Consider the following 18,475-nt stretch of genomic DNA (forward strand, 5'->3'; position numbering starts at 1 on the left):
TTTCGGGCCAGGTACAGATTGAGGGGTGGCATGAGGTGGGCATAAAGTGTAAAGGACCTCGGGTTTGTATAGTTAGGAAAAATACAATTTACTTTTAAAAATTGTTATTTGTTCCGACACAATATACAAACCTCGGTCCTTTACATTAAGAGACTCACTGATTGGAGGGGGAATCTGATAAAGTCTCTCTGAACTGACTGGAGTTCACCACCTTGTCTTCCCTTCCTGGTCGTGAGAGCGAGGAAGGGAAAAACTGCCTCTGACAAAAGATCGGGTTGTAAGAAACGCAGGATCAGTTGTCAGACTTCTGGGTCCCTTTGCATGAAAGAGGAAACGTCAGTTCATGCAAAGTAGGCTAGGAAGAATTTGACGTCGGATGACAATAAGGCAAATACAAGCATTGGGTTGTCTCATAGTCATGGTCTCCTTCCTCCCTTGCAAGAGGAAGGAGTGGGGTTGCTTCTATTAACCTGAACGGAAATAGAACAGGAGCTCCTGTTATGTGCTTATCTGCCTCGATCGCCGGTCCAGCTTGTAACGGCATGTCCGCTCCCTGCCCGTGGGAAGAGAGCCAGGATGGGGAGAAAGAAGAGAGGCCAGTCACTCAACATTCATTCTCACCATCACAGCATTACAACATAGGCGAGATGCAACCTGTCCCGTTAAGGGAGCTGGATAAGCTACACAACTTGTTGAGCAGCCACCACAGGACCCAAGGAAAAAGTGTCCAAGGACTTGTGTGCAACATCCCGGAGGTAGAAGGAGGTGAAGGTAGTCTGTTGGGACCACACACCTGCCTTCAGCACCTGTGGTACCGACATATTCTTCCGGAATGCGAGGGATGGACCAAGCCATCGACTTTGTGAGCTCTCGGGTGAAAGGTACCGGTATCGTCGTCGTCAGCTGCCAAGTACCTCTTTGATCGCTTCACGAAGTCAGGAGGAAGATGTGTCCTTAGACACTTCTTCCTTGGGAGAGACAGTACTAGCGAAAACGTTGACGACATCCAGGTTAGGAATGTCGTACCTTTCGGAAAGTACCACAGCTCCCAATAGGACAGAGTAACGAATGATCTGGATCATCGATACAAAGTCCAAGGAGGAGGGGAACAAGAAGGACTCGAACTCGACAGTCGATGCCAATGGATTCGGAGTCCACCTACGACATCCCAGAAGGAGTCGAGGTATGATCCCCATCCCTGTTCTTCCATCTTCTAAGCCAAGGCCAGGGTAAGATGAGAGATGGACCTAAGAGGGTATATCTCTATCCGACGACTCTCGTAGGGCGAGTGCAGAGCACGGACAGGAACCCTAAACGAGAGTCGCATGCCACCCAGGAAACAGTTCCATGGGAGAGCATGACTGAAGAAGCTTCTCGTCCGTAGCTAACTCTCGACTGAGGAGACGAAGGCTACTTCAGATAGAAGACTAGGTCGCAAGGGCCTACATTCTTCACAAATGAAAGGGAGAGAAGCAGCCCTCGGCGGAGAAGACGAGGAAGTCCAGACTTGACGAGCGACTCTGACCTGAGAAGAAGTTCCGACAACGACACCACCAGCAAAGACGGATCCAGTCCCTGGGACAGTGTTGCAGAGGACTTCAAGGGATATCCAGCTATATCCGTTGCCGCTCGGCGAGAAAGCCTGTGCTTGCAAGGAAAGCTGGAATGTCTCCCAGTCCTGAACACACAGGGATGTAGCTGCACAGGAGGATGGGTCAAGCGGAATTCTTCTCGATGCCTCGGCAATCAGGTCGGATGAAGACAAAGTCTTCAAGTAATTGTCTGTAACTCGGGGTGAGCAATGTTTGTGAACCCCTAGCGAAACGGACAAATATGGAGGGAAAAAATGTCGATATCGAGTTTTCACCAAAAGACAGCATGCCTCAACAGAGCGGCCCCTGGTCTGGTATCAGGGAGTGAGAAAACACTACCGACTTGTGTGCAGGGAGACAACAGAAGGACGGTAGGGATTTCTCAGTCCAGCAATCTCTGCATGAATCTTTGTGAAGAAAGAGTGAGCAGCATGTTCCGTCCTGATCACTCAAACCCGAGGCCAGGCTTGCCTACCAATACATCCCCACCAGGAATGCATCTGGTTAATTGAGCTGTCGAGTGTGCAATAGAACAACACTCGAGTACCTTCAAATGTCGAGATGAAACGGGGAAAAAAAAAAGATTGCCTCCTGTTTGTCGACAAATGCCACTACTGTGGTTTTGTTGTTCAACGAAACCAGTGAGTGCCGCAAAACCCATCCTGAATTCTCGGACGGCCAAAAGGCTGCCCTGAGCCCAGGACGGTGACGAGAAGGTACTAATCGTCTCGGTCACACAAATTCAAGACAAGGTCTTACCAGTGTGCGCCTATTCCTCAATCTGTGAATCCGTAAGAAGACACAAGATGTGAGGGGAATATGCAAGCATATTCGATGGTTCCTTCAATCAAGCATTAGCCAGCTCTTTCCCTCATACATCGAAGAGGAAAGAACGGGGAAAAGGAAGCAGACTTCCATTTTCCACCATGGGGAAGCTTCTGCAAGATGACAGGGTACCGAGGCAATTAGCTCTAGCCGGCTGGCATTTCCCGAATCGGGAGCACGGGAGAGGTGGTGGGATGAAAGTTCGATGGAAAGAATTGCCGAGACCTAAGGAAATAGATACTTCTCCTGAAGGAATCCATTCCCAGGTCTCGGCAATGTCGCTGCCAGTTCCAGAGACTCGAAAGCATCATTTCGTCCAGGCATCAGCAGTTGCAATCTTCTTCTGAAGCCTAGGACTTCTTAACTAAGGAGTTGAGGGGGCTGGCTTGAACTCAAGGTTGAGTTGAGATGACTAAGACCCAAAGTTCTTGGCCATTGTCCAAAGGACAAGTCAGTGCCCTGGTGGGAACCTTGATTACCGGGTATCTGGCAAATCTCTGAAAGAGAAAGGCAGAACCAAGTAAAGGATCGTTCCCAAGGGTCGAGCCAACTCGGGACTTGTGAAACCGAGATCCGGTGGGACAAAGTCCTTCTTCTTAGCACCAGAATTGCCCAAAAAACTGCAGTCGGCAAGACCCTCCGAGGCAAGAAGAATTCATATTTTGTCGAGGCAGGGGTGGAAGTTTGGTGTCTCAACCATTGAAGAAAAGAATTCATCAGGTCGAAAACGCTCTCGGAAGACAGGACAGCGGCGGTCCCTGACACTCTCGGCCCCTCGGAAACTGCAAGGGTTGCAAGTGATGAAGGTTATTCATTGGGGGAGCTGCGGTCCTGTCCCTGGGATCCTCGCGCCATTGGGATGAACTTCCCCGAGAACATGGGGCGATCGAACTTGAAGAGGAAGACCCTCTCTGTTTCCGATGAGTGAAACTCCTGTACTCTCCCTTGGAGGGAGACCTTGACAGATCCCATGAAACCCTCCTCACCTACCTGGTTATAATACGAGAGAATCGGGGGACCGATACCCAAAGCACGCCAGGCAGCCAAACTCCGAAAGAAAATTTCGTCGGAGCTCTCTCTGTCCGTCTCGCGCCTCTCGGAACAACCCAGAGGAGAAGAGAACATGTGAGGAGAAAAGAGTATCCCTACCTGTCCTGCCAGAATGATAAGCAGGAGAGGCGGACCGTGAGCGATAATCAATCGAAAGAGATTACTGCCACACGAGGAAAGAAGAGCACTTGTGCCGTGGCAAGGCGCTTTCCTGGGAAGAGCAAAAAAAGTTCACTCGAACATAGCCGAGAACCCGAATCGGAAAAAACCGAGTAGGGCCAATCCGAGCCGAGCCGATCACGCGAACGCGATCCAGCTGGTCGGTATGCGGCAGACTGGGAGGCAGGCGGGGTGAGCCGAGCCGAGCCAGTCTGGCAAGCCGAGTCGAGTCGAGCCGAGCAAGTCTGGCAAGCCCAGTCGAGCCGAGCCAGTCTCGTAAGTGCGACCAGGGGTCGAGCCGAGCCAATTGCGCGAACAAAATCATAACTGGGCAGGCTGGACTCGTCTGCTGTGAACAATTGCTAGTTTCCCGAACTCTAAACTCCTTCGAGGCCGAGGCCGAGGCCCCTCGAGAAGAAGGTTCAAAGGGGAGTTCTGTGTCTGCTATCTTGCATGCTCAAACTCTAAAGTTCGAGACACAAGAACGAAGCCCGGCCGAGCAACTGAAGCAGCTGGCTGGCAGTATCGAGACACCTGGCGTCGCGGCACACCGACAACTGGGTGTTCCGGCAACCAGACACCTGGGTGTCTCGGCACTTTCTCTCGTCCTGTGCCTCTCGTAAGGACAGCGCTCGTGATTCATAGAATTCGAGCTACCCACGAGACTTCCGAAAATCGGGAGTGGCTGCTTTGTTTCCTAATAGATCGAAAGAGCCAAGCACAGAACCAGTCTTAGACGCAGACTTCCAAGACTGGCAACGAGGGAGTGGCCTCGAGAGGACGCACTCTCGCGGCCCTCGAAACGCAAGATCCCACAGGAGAATGCGAATCGGTCAATGAGAGAAATTTGTCTCCCGGAAGAGAGTCAGTCCCTTAGAAGTCCCGCAGGACTCCCAAAGAGAATCTCTTCCTTGCTTCTTCTGGTGTTCGAACAGAGAGGATCGAGACACCAGGCTGGGAACCGGAACGAGCACTGGCAAACACTCGGGGAGCGCTTGCGGTGCTGGCAGGAAGAGGAACCAAGACACCTGGGTGCCTCGGCCCTTTCTCTCGCACTGCTCCCAAACTGGGCCCAGGAAAATCTCTCCAGACCAGATCGGGATACTCGATTTTCCATAGAATCTCGAGCACTCGAAGCGGCTCACGAACGAGCGCCCAAAGCAGCCCCCATCTTAGAGGCAGAACCTCTAAGACTCAGGAACGGGATCGTAAACTGAGGTCTGCGAGCCTGCGGCTTCCGAAACACAAAACCCACGGCTATGCCAATCGGTTTCCTAACCCGAAGGTCGGGAAGAACCAACGAGAGACCCACTGCCTCCTCGGAAGGAGGCAGTCCCTAGATGTCCAAGGGCATCAAGGGCAAGAAGCAGCATCCTTCCTTCAGCCGATGGACGTCTGTCCGATTCTCGGGACCCCCTTGGACCTCGGGAGAGGAAGGGAAGACGCACCAGAAGACGAAATCGAAGATAAGATGAAGAAGACGGTGGCTAGTTCCACATCTTCTACAGGATGGTGGACACGAAACATCGTAACCTCCAGGGTAGTCTGGCAGGAACACAACGGACGCAGCCAGGACACCACCACCAGGAGAAGCATGATCAGGACAGCCCATGCAGGAGCTACGGCAGCAATTCGGAAGACAGGAGCTACTGCAACGGCCAGGAACATCACCTCAACAGGACCACTTCCTACACCTTCACGCCAACATCTTCTACAGGATGGCGGACATCGTAACCTCTGGGGCAGCTGGCAGGAACGCACGGAAGCGGCCCCGGGCACGACCGCCAGAAGCGGCAGGAATGATCAGGACAGCCAATGCAGGAGCTACGGCAAAGGTTCGGAGAGCAGGAGCTGTGCAACGGCCAGGAACGTCACTTCCACAAGGCCACTTCCTTCCCTTTCACGCCAACATCTTCTACAGGATGGCTGACATCGTAACCTCCAGGGCAGCTGGCAGGAACACAACGGAAGCGGCCCCGGGCACGATCACTAGGAGAAGAAGCGGGCATGATCACGACATTTGATGCAGGAGCTACGTTGGCGGTTCGGAAGGCAGGAGCTACTGCAACGGACAGAATGTCATTTGAAAGTCACCAGCAGCGACAGGAGCGATCAGGGTGGCTGCGGCAGGAGACCAGGAGAGCAGCCCACAGACTGTCGTCGAGTTGACAAGAGCATAACACAGGGAACAGCAGGAGCAGATGGACCACAGATACGCAGGAAGCATTGCAACAGCATACACGAAAACCAGCAATGACAGCGATCGATCTACATCGGCGGGTACAGAGTCTGAGCGATCCCGACGTGGAAATATGTCATCTAATCAGATATTGTGGTCGATCCCGAAGCAACACTGAATGAATGTCGGGACTGCTTCATGCAAGATATTCTTGATATATCCAGCCAACTACTGCTGTGTCTGTGATGCTCACTGTCAACCTGAAAGAAAAACAAAGATGATTAGTAGAGGGAGGCTCCTCCCGCTACAAGGGTAACAGCCCTACGCAGCGTTAGGAGATACTCTAGACGAGGTCGCTTGATCGCTCCCCCCGACGGTCTTCGCCCGACGGGCGAGCGAAGAGGGCGAAGGAGAGAGAAGGAAGAACCTACGGAAAGAGAAAAAAGGACGGAGGGGAGGCCACCAAGGGCGCCGTGGAAGCGGAACTTATCGACGACACCCGTAACCTCCCACTCAGCCCGCAAATCTCTAAGCGCAGGCGGAGAGTAACACTCAGCATAAGTAGGAAGAAATTAATGATGCCCCTTACACACGGAGGGCGGAAGCCCAAGAAGGGAATTAACTCTTACGTCCCAATGGATGTAGGGAGTGAAGATATTGCGTCCCCAAACTATATCTCCCAAAGTACGGGCGCCTTCAGTATTTACGTGAAGGGGCCGCTGGAGAGAAGCATTACCACTTGGTTGCGCTACTCCACTTATGCCCTTGGCCGTCAAACCCAAGACACAGGCAGGGAATGACAGCTTACGCAAGGTTATCACAAATCGTGAGTTTGTATTAATAAAAATCAAACACACGTATATATAAACAAAAATACAGAAAGATCCCACCGAGATAATAAGAGCTTAACGACAGTCAGGCAGAGAACGAAAACACGTCAGCAACGCTGTGAAAGCGAACTGGAATGTTTATATCCGGGCAGGCGGGTATCCCCGCCTACCTGGAGGTAGTTACTGCCTAACCACCTTGCTCAAGAGTTTGACGGCTGTTTCCAGCCTACGCCTGAAAGTAATCCCTAATGTAAAGGACTGAGGGTTTGTACATTGTGTCGGAACAAAGATGCATTTTGCCCAGCCATATTTTTCTCAAGCATTTATGGTTTCTTTGCATTACTGTCATAACCAGCACGAAGCTTTTTCAACAAAACCATTCCTGTTATCGTCGCGTAAGTTTCCCCCTTCCCCCCAAGTACCTCACGCAAACCCTTCCCCCCAACACCCAGTTGCGCTAAAACCCCCCACATCCCATCCCCCCTTGACCCACCACAGCCCTTATCTGCTACCCATTACTACGCCTCAAAACATACAGATTTGGCGTTTCTTGTTCAGTACAATGGCTGACTCCCTTCCGTCCACGTCGCGTTCTTCTGAGCCGATAACTTGGCACACCCTCCCAGTGTCTTGCGCTAACTGCTATATCAGTTACCACAACTTTTCTGCCTGCTGCTTAGGCAACTACGAACGGTTAATCAAACTGTCAAGATCACGGCCTGCTGAAAACACAGTGCCTTTGTCCCCGCTGCGGGAGGGAGTGCACACCAGGTTCCACGCATTTTTAAAAGCGGCTACTGATCTCTACCCTCCTGGACCCTAAGGTTAGGCCAGTTAGGCCTAGTTCTGTTGGTGTTAACTTTTTTTTTTTATCTGCAAATTGTTTTTTCCTGCCAGGTTGCTCCTTCCAGCCAGCACCAAGTGACATCCCGTTCTTGTTTTTGCCTTGGAAACTGGTTTTTTCTTCACTTTTACGGCTTCTGGTAAAGTTTGTTTTTTGTCGGCCATACTCTTTGTCCCCGTCCCCGTTACCCCGCAGTGTTTCCTCCCTCCCCCCAACCCCAGTGTTACGCTTCTACCAGCACTCGTTTCCCGCTTCGCAACCTGTCTCCCACCCCCTCCTTGCACCGCTCCCCTCTTACCCCTCCTTTTGAGCCACGTGAGGAAATTTCTCTCTCAGCCGCTCCCTCCCTTTTGCATATGGCTCCCTCTTCTTTTCCCCTCCAGCCAGCGGCCCCCTAACGTAAACATGTCCGCTTCACTTCTCTGCTTTCCCCCCCCCCCAGAACCCCAGATTCCCACAGTCCCCCTTTAATGTAGAATAGAGTTAGGGGGGCAAACGACACTTGGCCGCCAACAAACAAACTCGCCTCCGTTATCAGAAGCCGCAAGAGTGGAGAAAAAGCCAGTTTCCAAAGTAAAAAGAGGAACGTAGCTAATACTTAGAATTACCATATGGACTTCCAGAAATTTTGGTGGGGGGGGGGTCGGGTCGTTCGATCCCGCAAACCCCCACCCTCGGTACAGGCCTGCTATCTCTATAGTCAATGTACAGTTTATATAAAGCCAATATACTGTCTATAATGCCGTTAAAGAGTCTATACAGCCAATATATATAGAAGCTATATGCAACCTACACGATCAATATACGGTCCATCGCCGACGCACCAAAGCAGAGGTCGTCCCTACAAGCTCAGGCTAAAGTAGCCGTTCTGTTTAGTCTGTAGTCAATACACAGTCTATAAGGACGATTTACAGTCTACACCACCTGTACTAACTCACCGTATTAAGGCGGGAATTGCAAAATGGTCAACAGACGGTTGAGTACAGGCGATCCGGTATGACTCAATGGCGGTGTCGCTTTGTTTACCTTTCGAGCGTCTTCTATTCGACGGTGTTCATGTTTGTGGTTCTGTTTAGAAGTCGTTTCGATTGTTTTCATCTGCTATACTGAGTCAGTAAGTGCATAATTGTAAGTAATCAGTGGGAAAATGATTAATAATTTAGATAATTTACTTACACATTGGATAGTTTAATGGCAATTAATTCAAATAATGGATTCTGTTAATGGCGGTTTGTTTACGTTTTGGGCGTCGTCTACTATATACCTTTCGTTTGTGGCTCCGGTCTGAATTTGATGCTTTTGATTCAAACTACTCGCTAAAAAGGAGAAAATTATATATAATTAGTTTAGAAGTAATTAAAATGTAAATAATTTATTTAATTAAGAGATAATTAGGCTAAATGACGATAGGGACCTCGACAGATTACGCCAGTTTGTTTATAAGTTTAGGCGTCGTCTACCAGACGCCGTTTTCGTTTTATGCTTCTGATTTGAGTTGGCACCTTAATATGGATGAATGAATAGATCGGAGTAGTTAGTGAATAATAATGAAAATATGGATAATATACATAACTAAAAATAATGCAATATGATGAACAATAATGATACGGAGACCTCGGTCTAAGGCGTCGTCCTCTAAACACTGTTTCGTTAACGTTTGGATTTAAAACATTACAAATGAATAAAAAGGGATAATTAAATATAGGAAGTGTAAAAATGAATTAAAACATAGATAATTTATTTAATTAATGGAAAATTATGGCAAATAAGGATAAAAATTCGGCATTGGTTTGCTTACATGTTTGGGTGTCGTCTACCAGACATTGTCTCGTTTGTGGTTCTGGTTTGAACGGGTGTTTACATATAAACCATATAACAAAAATAAAGGAAAACCTATGTAATTAGTGGAAAATACATTAACAATGAGAAAACTTAATTGTTTAACGGAAAATTATGGTAAACTGTGATAATACCATCGGCCAATGGTGTTGCATCTACATCCTGAAAGAATTGCCGAACTACCTATCATGAGCCTCTCCTGTATTCCTATGCTTTGCAGACGTGAGAAAAGCATGTGGCAGAGTAAGCTATCTGAAGCTCTTCCCGAAGCTGCACAAAAGAGGCACGCCTCTCTATTTAATTGGCATTTTATTTCGCTGGTTCTCCCGCAAGGGGGCATTCCTTCTCCATGCTTGTTTCATACGTACACAGAAGAACTGAATCAGATGCTCTGTCAACGAAACAACAATAAACAACCTCTGTTACACCGACGATACGGTTCTGATTTCCCCACCAGTGCAAGGTCTCCAACGACTAATCGACACTTGGCGCAGATGTGTAGAGGAATCTGATATCCTATACAACGAAACCGAGACCCAGTGTATGTCGCTGCTCCCGAGATCGCTTAAAGCATATTGCAGAACCACAAAAATCCTACCACTCTGCCACGCAGATGCTCATAGAAAACCGCCTGGATGATCTAAAATTTATTTTCAGAGGAACAATGTCCAGTGTTCACCCGACTGTGAAACAGCAGCATTTCGCTCATACAAAGCATCCTAAGCAGGGATGCAAGAAGAAGCTGGGATAATGAGGCATCTGTTCCTTCGCACTAGGGTGGCCTGAGTTGCTTTGAATACTTATTCTCAATGTTTGCAACTTAATGAAGTGTCATCTGCAGAATCTGTTACTATTATTATTATTATTATTATTATTATTATTATTATTATTATTATTATTATTATTATTATTATTATTATTATTACATTGAGATTTGCTCTTTTCACTTTTCGTGTTTAGCCCTCCGGACCTGACTTTTGTAGCCACCTATGGTCCTTAGCTGAAAAGCAATTGTATGCAACCTGCTTTTAATTGTTATAATTTTTAATATCTTTACTATTATTCTCAATATTAATACTGTCATTCAGGGGCGTCATTTCAGATTTTTGTTGGGGCAAAGATGGTTTGGCGAGCGAAGCAAGCCTAACCAGCTGTTTTTTTTTTTTTTTTAGATTTTGAGCTATTTTAGTGCTTTTTGAAGCCACATGAGCAAGGTATTTCAGCAAAATAGGAAGCCAAACAAACATTGTGTGTGATAGAAAAATATAGATAGATAGATAGATAGATAGACAGATAGATAGACAGACAGACAGACAGACAATTAGATAGATAGATAGATAGATAGATATAACTTAATGTGGTGACACATTTGAATTTCGGTAGGAATAATGGAAAATAGGAATAATGGAAAACCCACTGCTGTTACTTCTTGGAGCTTGGGGTTGTGAGGAGGGCAAGTTGAGGCTGGGGAGGGCAACTTGAGTCTTGGGGGGACAGTTGCCCCCCCCCCAAAATGACGCCTCTGCTGTCATTACCATTATTATAATTACTATTTTTACTACTACTTCAGAAAGGGCGCTGGCAACTGGTACAATACATGTACATACACTACTGGAGTCTAAGCGATGACAGGCATGGCAGCCGATCGAGACTACAAAGTCTGCCCCAAAGCCAAATCAAAGTCCTTCAAAAGAAGGCATCGTGCTTACCCCATACAAATGGGAAAAATAACATGTTAAAGCACTTCTTTGTATATTCCATGCATATGACCCTGAGTTGAAATCAAGAATATTTATTACGAGCTTGTTGGCGTGTGCTACACGTGCTGGACCTTGGCGCTGCTGTCCCTACCTGGGGTGGATAAACAGGATTGCAGGTCGATGGGTGGCTGTGTCATGTCTCATTTACTGTCACTGTTTTCGTTTGTGGTTCTGGTTTGAATTTGACGTTTTGAGATGAAAAAAATTATCGATTATATATATCTTTTGACATTGTGTGTGTCTATTATCATATTTCCATGTCATCTATTCCTTACGAAGCCTTTTGAAAATCCCGAGTGCTGTCTTTGTGGATTGTTCTCAGTGACAACATGACAATTGTCTTCAAGTTTTTTTTTATTAAAGTGAACTTTGTAAATCAGTTCTGTATTCGCATTTATCTCTATAACTTGACTCTTTTTTAACCAATAAAACCCTTCTGAATAATAATAATAATAATAATAATAATAATAATAATAATAATAATAATAATAATAATAATAATAATAATAATAATAATAATAACGTCGCAATACCATTGGAAACCAGAGTGGACGAGAAAGAAAGAGTAAAAATCGATAAGTATCGAGACCTGACAATCGAAATAAGAAGGATATGGAATATGCCAGCGGAAATTGTACCCATAATCAAAGGAACACTGGGCACGATCCCAAGATCCCTGAAAAGGAACCTGGAAAAACTAGATGCCAATGTAGCTCCAGGACTCGTGCAGAAAAGTGAGAAAAAGTGATGGACTCCTAAGGAGGCAGGATGTGACCCGGAACTCTCAGCAACCCCCACTATAAAAACAACCCAGTCGAATAGGGTGTCTCTGATATAAAAAAAATTATTATTATTATTATGATTATTATCATTTTTATTACTATTTGGACTCTGAGCAATTAATTTTCATTTATTTTTCGTATAACTGCCCATTTGATATGTTTAATATATATATTGGTAACGTGTTGTCCCCGTAATCTCGGGGACCAGCGTTCGCTCTGTGTCAAGGTGAGATTGTCTACCGGATGGTTACTAATGTCCAAACGAGAGGCAGTATCCTGTGGGAGGACTGAAACCAACAACAGTTAACTTTTATGTATATAAATATATACATATTTATGTATGTATGTATATATATATATATATATATATATATATATTTTTTTTCTACATCTTCCCAAGCTTCCAAAGCTTTAATGTAGATTCATTAATAAGAAATACTGTGCTTTGCTTAGCACCGCCTAACGAGGAAGGGCAAAGAAATATTGGCCCCTCCCAAAATCCTTTAATTGCACTGCGCTTATCTCTCTCCATTTCTCTCTGTAAACATGTGACTGCCAGAAGTCCCTTTGTTTCAGAACGTGGAACCGTGAGAAGATTAATCTTGTTCAGAGGTGGAATAGAGCCAGTGATACAGATTAAGAGAGAGGTCAGAGACATGCCAGAGACATACCTAGACACAGCCAAGACAGCCCTTTCCCTTGCCCCCCGCCTCCCTCAGAGTGCCGTGCCTCTCCATGAGGTCTGTAAAGTCCCCGCTCAATGGGTTCTCTATGGTAGACACCCCGTTTTCTACGGTGCCTTCACATGCGACCTAAGATCAAACGGTCGCAGCCTTATTATCATTATTGTGAATTGTTTATTTATCATCTATTCATTTGCCCTTGTACCATGTATGTGTGACAGAGTATTTTTATGTCCAACCAGTTATTATTGATCATGATGTTTTCTGTGTGTACCTGTCCTGTTTGGTAGAGAAATAGTTTGACCTCAAGTCACATGTAAAATTTTTGTACTGGCGGTCTCTGGATATACGGAGACGTCCGCACGCCGCTTTATAAGCGGGTCGCTTCAGTAATAAACTATTACGGGCTGCACTAGAAGCAAGAGCCCGTGCTGGCACAAGGCCAGCTAAATCTAAAACAACAACAGTAATAAACTAGCAGTACTTGTCTTCCTGCTCTTTCTTTAGCACGTCTCACAGGTCCACCACGCTGGACCTCAGTCTTCTTACCAGTGGGCCCCGTTAAGTCCTTCTCCAATGCCATTTCTATGCCAAAGCCACCTCTTCTACAAGGTATAGTGCTCTGTTACAAAGGTTCTTTCATTCAGTCGCATAGTCTGAATTCGCTCACTGAACTTTCCAACCTTATTTTCAAGTGCCAGTGTTGCATATCAGCCTCGCCTTGTCAGTGCAGTGTTACGTAAATTCCTGTGTGTGAGTGATTACATAAAACCGTGTGTTCTAGGCACCCTCTGTGCGTTTCCTTGTCCTATGCTTATTTCACTGTGTCCTTACTGACCTTTAATTTGTAAGTCTCTCCTTTACAGAGTGAATGTTAACCGTGGAATCCTTCCTTGATTGTGCCTTGCGCGTCATGAACCCCACGACGCCCTAATCAGCATCGTCACAGAGACAGACGTATCATCTGGGCGTTCATTTGTACATAGACTTGTACTGTACTTAATTCCCAGGCCTTACCTGCCTACCTAATTTCATTCCATCTACTGATTGTTCGCTAATGTAAATATACGTAATCTTAAACTTACCCAGATTGTTTACTTACAAAATTGCCTTGTGAGTAGAGCCCTCAGCCCAGTAATAACCCCCTTTTTTTCTTTGCATATTATGAATACCTGAATCAGCTGCAGTCAGAACTAAGGAATCTTATGTGGTAAGTAAAGCAAACACTCATTCAGGGTCTATAACCAGGTCGTGGTAAGCATTCCCCTTTTTTAAATTGTAATAATACATATATATATATATATATATATATATATATATATATATATATATATATATACATACATATACGAGTTTATGATTTGTTGGCCTGAAACTGCTGTTGGTAGTCAGTATTGGTGCAGCACTATGAATCAATTGTTAGGGGAGGGTTGAGGAAAGTAGGATGGAAGAGAGAACATGAAAGGAGGCACAGTAAAAGGAACGAAAAAGCTAGGGGCTGAAGGCACGCTGCAAAGAACCTTAAATAATGCTTACAGTGCACCGCGTGAGGTGCACTGATGTCACTAACCCCCTAAGGGGGAGAGCAATGGATAGATGGTGTGAAACGCGTCTCGGGAAGGATATGCCTTTATATCCAGGAAGTTTTCTGCACATGGGGTTCATCCACGATTCAGGAATCAACAGTGTGCATATGGCAGTGAACATTTTCTTGTCTTTACTCGGAAGCCATCCTCCGTTAAGCGGATGAAATAAAATTGAAAAATATGCACCTAAAGAAAGATAAATCCTTAAATAACAATCAGATATATTCAGGAGGGGAGAGATAAAGGCGATATTCATTGTTAACTAACAACAACCAATGCACAATCACCCTATAATTTGGTCTTCACAGAGCTTTGACAGAGAGAGAGAGAGAGAGAGAGAGAGAGAGAGAGAGAGAGAGAGAGAGAGAGAGAGAGAGAATCCGAAACATTCTAAAAGTGAAATTAACATGACTAAAATTGCCATTATTATCATTTGGATTATGATTACACGATTACATCGTCAATGAAGGTGCACTATCCGCCCGCAAAACACACACACACACACGCACACACACACACACTCAAAAAGCAAATAAGTGCAAGCGCAAGCAAGCAGAGCATCTTGACGGGCATACAAAATCACACGCGTCAGACAGTCTACTACCATCAAGAACCAAACTGAAATATTCATAACTGTCAATTCTTACAAAGCCCCTAATGTGTGTGTCCCTTTCAGCCTTCGGTTCCATAAAAATAAAATCTGCACATTAATAAATAAGAAAATTTGCATATTAATAACGACAGCACTTTAAATGCAATCTCCTTTCTGATTTGCCACATAAACGCTGGTGAATAAAATTGCATATCTGCGACAGACAATGTATTAGCGATCCTTATACAAGTTAAGTGTAAGATCATTCACTACCAAAGTCCCAGTTCTGTTAAGTGATTTCGTCACTCATGATGTAAAACAGTTATTGTCAGTAGCTGCCAAGACTGATGCACTTTGGAAAGGAAAGATTTGAAGCCTTGCAGACACCATCCAACAATGACAAAACAACAATGGTATTTGCCAGAGGAAACCGACTTGATGACAAAATCCAAAGCAATGGAGTTCCTCGTTGGGAGAGTAGGTAGAGTTGTCGGCTAGCACTCTGCTAGGCCCGAGTTCGAGTCTCCGGCCGGCCAATGAAGAATTAGAGGAATTTATTTCTGGCGATAGAAATTCATTTCTCCGCATAATGTCGTTCTGATTCCACAATAAGCTGTAGGTCCCGTTGCTAGGTAACCAGTTGGTTCTCAGCCACGTAAAATAAGTCTAATCCTTGGGGCCAGCCCTGGGAGCTCAGTGGTCTGCTTAAACTAAGATACACTAAACTTCTATCAGGAAATGGACTGAGAAACGTTGCAATACTTAAAAAACTATTCTGTTCACTCGTATAAAGTATAAAAGTGTGAAGTGTATCCTGGGTGTGTAGTGATGTCAGTGATACAAGATTTTATAATTAAAAAGAGGGTAAAAAAATAAGGATTAAAAAACCAATGGTCAGTCAGTACATTCGAAGGTCGAATTTCCCACTTCTCTATACAGTGGGCTTCTTTATAAGTTATCAGTCAAGAGTTAAACTCACTACAGAAAATAACTCTGATCTCACATGCATCAGTGGACCTATATATTCATTTGGGAGTTAATGGGACTTGTCTTTCTTGAAACAATTCGAGGGTAAATCTCCACACTACTAAAGGAGTTATAAAGTCACAGAAAGAGGTATGAACGATGGCCGTTATTTAAGAACTCGTTATCCTAGCTAGCTGGGTTCTTACTAAATCCATAATCAAGGCCACTCAGTAGACACAACACGGCACTCAACACTGAATAAATGAAATAACACCAGTGACCACAAGGATAATTTCAATTTCCAGCTCATACCGAAAAATTATAACCTACTCTTTTGCCATAACTTTGAAAATTCAGATTCATTCAATTTAATCAATAAGAGGATCATCTTAAGAGCCTTAGTATTAACACGGATACCAAAATTATGGATGCCGTTTGTATGTCTTCCTCTCGAGGAAAATACCCACCATTGATCATAATAGGATAGGTGGTTTTAAAGGCAACAATTGGCAGCTAAGACCCATTTTTTCTCTAAAGTCAATCAAAATATCTGTCAAGTTTCAACAAACTCAGTCCACCGGTGCCCCAGAAAAAAAAAATTAAGTATATCTTAGTTTAACCAGACCACTGAGCTGATGAGCTCTCCTAGAGAGGGCTGGCCCCCAGGATTGGTATCCGGTCATTTCTTCGAAAACAGGTCTTCGAAATCAAAAACTTCGAAGTACAATAACTTCGAATAGCATAATCTTCGTAGTAAACTACTTCGACATGCCACTTTCTTCAAATCACCAATTTGTCACTTCTGTCTCTCTCTCTCTCTCAATCCCATTTAAAAGGAGTAGAAGGCAGAATAACGAGGAAAACCCTGACCTACCCTCAACTACCCAAGTAGGTTTGCTTAGCGACACAGGGTCCAGGTATCCCAAAAAATAGGAAACAAAGAATGTAATGTTTTTTGTATTTTTTTTATTTTTTGAAGGATAATCAAAAACACTTGCATTAAAATTTTTATTAAAACAAAATAATTAAAAAACAAATGTCAGGACGATTTCTATCAGAAGTTATATAAACATAAATCATTGTTTAGAACTTGAGGTTGTGGGAAATTCCACGTAGATAGTCTATTATGTCAGTTGAATCGTCAAAAGAGGAGACGAGGTTCTTGAGACTGGCTTTGTATTTCTTCGAAATCTTCTGGAACTCAAAACCGCTATTTATGCGTTCTAGGTTTACTTCATTTAAAGATTGTTCCCTTTTAAGTGCACTTAAGAATTTCCATATAGTTGGATGATAAGAAGAAACTTGCTGTAAGAATCCTCTATGCCAGCCCTCGACTGAATTATTCGTTTTGGGTAAATCTTTTTCCACTCTCTCGAAGCATGACCACATGTCAACATTATACTTGGGAGCTCGACGTCTTCCCCTTCTGTCAGGACGCCCAGTCCAATTGTCTTCGAAGTAATCGAGAACACTATCTGCCTCGCCAGGAATGATATTTTTACCGATAAGCAAATTGAAACCTTCAACAACTCTGTTTGGTGGCAAAAAGGCAAGCGCTGAGAGCATACGTATATTTAAAGCAAATTCGGCATTAGTGTCATAAAGCGATTTTAGTCCACACGCACAAAGTTTCCTATATATACATTGACAAAAATGAAAGAAACAGCCATAGTTAGCAATCTGTGGAAATTCTGAGTTGATCGCATTTATCATCCCAGGTTCAAAATCAATCAAAATTGAATCGATGGCCAAGTTAGGAGCAAGTACTTTCATTTCTTTCCACACTTCGATGTAAGTTTGTTCTCTTTTATTCGGCAGCAATGCATAGATGAGTGGAATTGTAAGTCCATTTTTGACACCATGAACAGTATACAGTTGTTCGAAAATAGATGGCACCGTTTTAAATGTCCCGTCAGTATATAAATGGCGGCAGGTAGACAGAACTTGCAAATTGCGTGCAGTTGAAAAAATTAGAATTCTGTCGTCTGAGGCACCAGAATCAGACATTAGGAATGTGTCACCGTTATTGGTTTTTGTTTGGTCATCCGTAAAAACCAAATCCCTCCTATGCAAAGGCATAAGTAATCCGATATCCTGTTTCTGCCTAACACGCCGCACTGTCCTTTTTATGCTACTTGTGGTAGGTAATGCAACTGCTGCTGCTTGCGAAACTTGTGACGCTACATCCGAAATTATTACGCGTGGTGCTTCCCGACTGGTTTTTGCTTTATCCTTTACATCCTCCAGAAATCTGAAAACTTCAACACTTTCTGGATCATCGGCATGATTATGTTGTTTGGGTTCCTTTTTCACTTCATTTTCAATCGTTATCGTACGGCTCTTGCATTTTTGTTTTCAAAATCCTTACACTTCCAGTACGTTTTATTCTCTACACTTGTGTCTTTAACAGAAAAATATCCGTTTAACAGGAGCATTGGCTTTCCTTTTGAACTTTTTACAAATTCAGCCATCTCCTTAAAGGGTGCTTCCACTGCGAAAAATATACTGAACTAAAGAGAAAGCAAACGTTAGTTTGTTTTCGCACATTAGCGTGAAATTGGTGATTTGAAGAAAGTGGCATGTCGAAGTAGTTTACTACGAAGATTATGCTATTCGAAGTTATTGTACTTCGAAGTTTTTCATTTCGAAGATCTGTTTTCGAAGATCTTTTCGAAGAAATGACCGCAAACCCCAGGATTAGATTTATTTGACGTGGCTAAGAAGCAACTGGTTACCTAGCAACAGGACCTACAGTACAGCTTATTGTGGAATCCGGACCACATTATGA

The 18,475-nt window shown here is 44.5% G+C and overlaps 1 long non-coding RNA gene across 1 annotated transcript in view; it reads right to left on the reverse strand.

Annotated features, from left to right (window-relative positions):
• The window catches only part of LOC136838195 (uncharacterized), a 90,334-nt gene extending 81,803 nt beyond the window's left edge, over positions 1-8,531 (reverse strand). Inside the window, exon 1 of the long non-coding RNA XR_010852888.1 lies at positions 8,418-8,531. This is a non-coding gene — a long non-coding RNA (uncharacterized lncRNA). The remainder of the gene's footprint in view (positions 1-8,417) is intronic.
• Positions 8,532-18,475: the final 9,944 nt, after the last annotated feature.

The sequence above is a fragment of the Macrobrachium rosenbergii genome, unplaced genomic scaffold (genome assembly GCF_040412425.1).
Source record: "Macrobrachium rosenbergii isolate ZJJX-2024 unplaced genomic scaffold, ASM4041242v1 171, whole genome shotgun sequence".
In the NCBI taxonomy this organism is placed as follows: Eukaryota; Metazoa; Arthropoda; class Malacostraca; order Decapoda; family Palaemonidae; genus Macrobrachium; species Macrobrachium rosenbergii.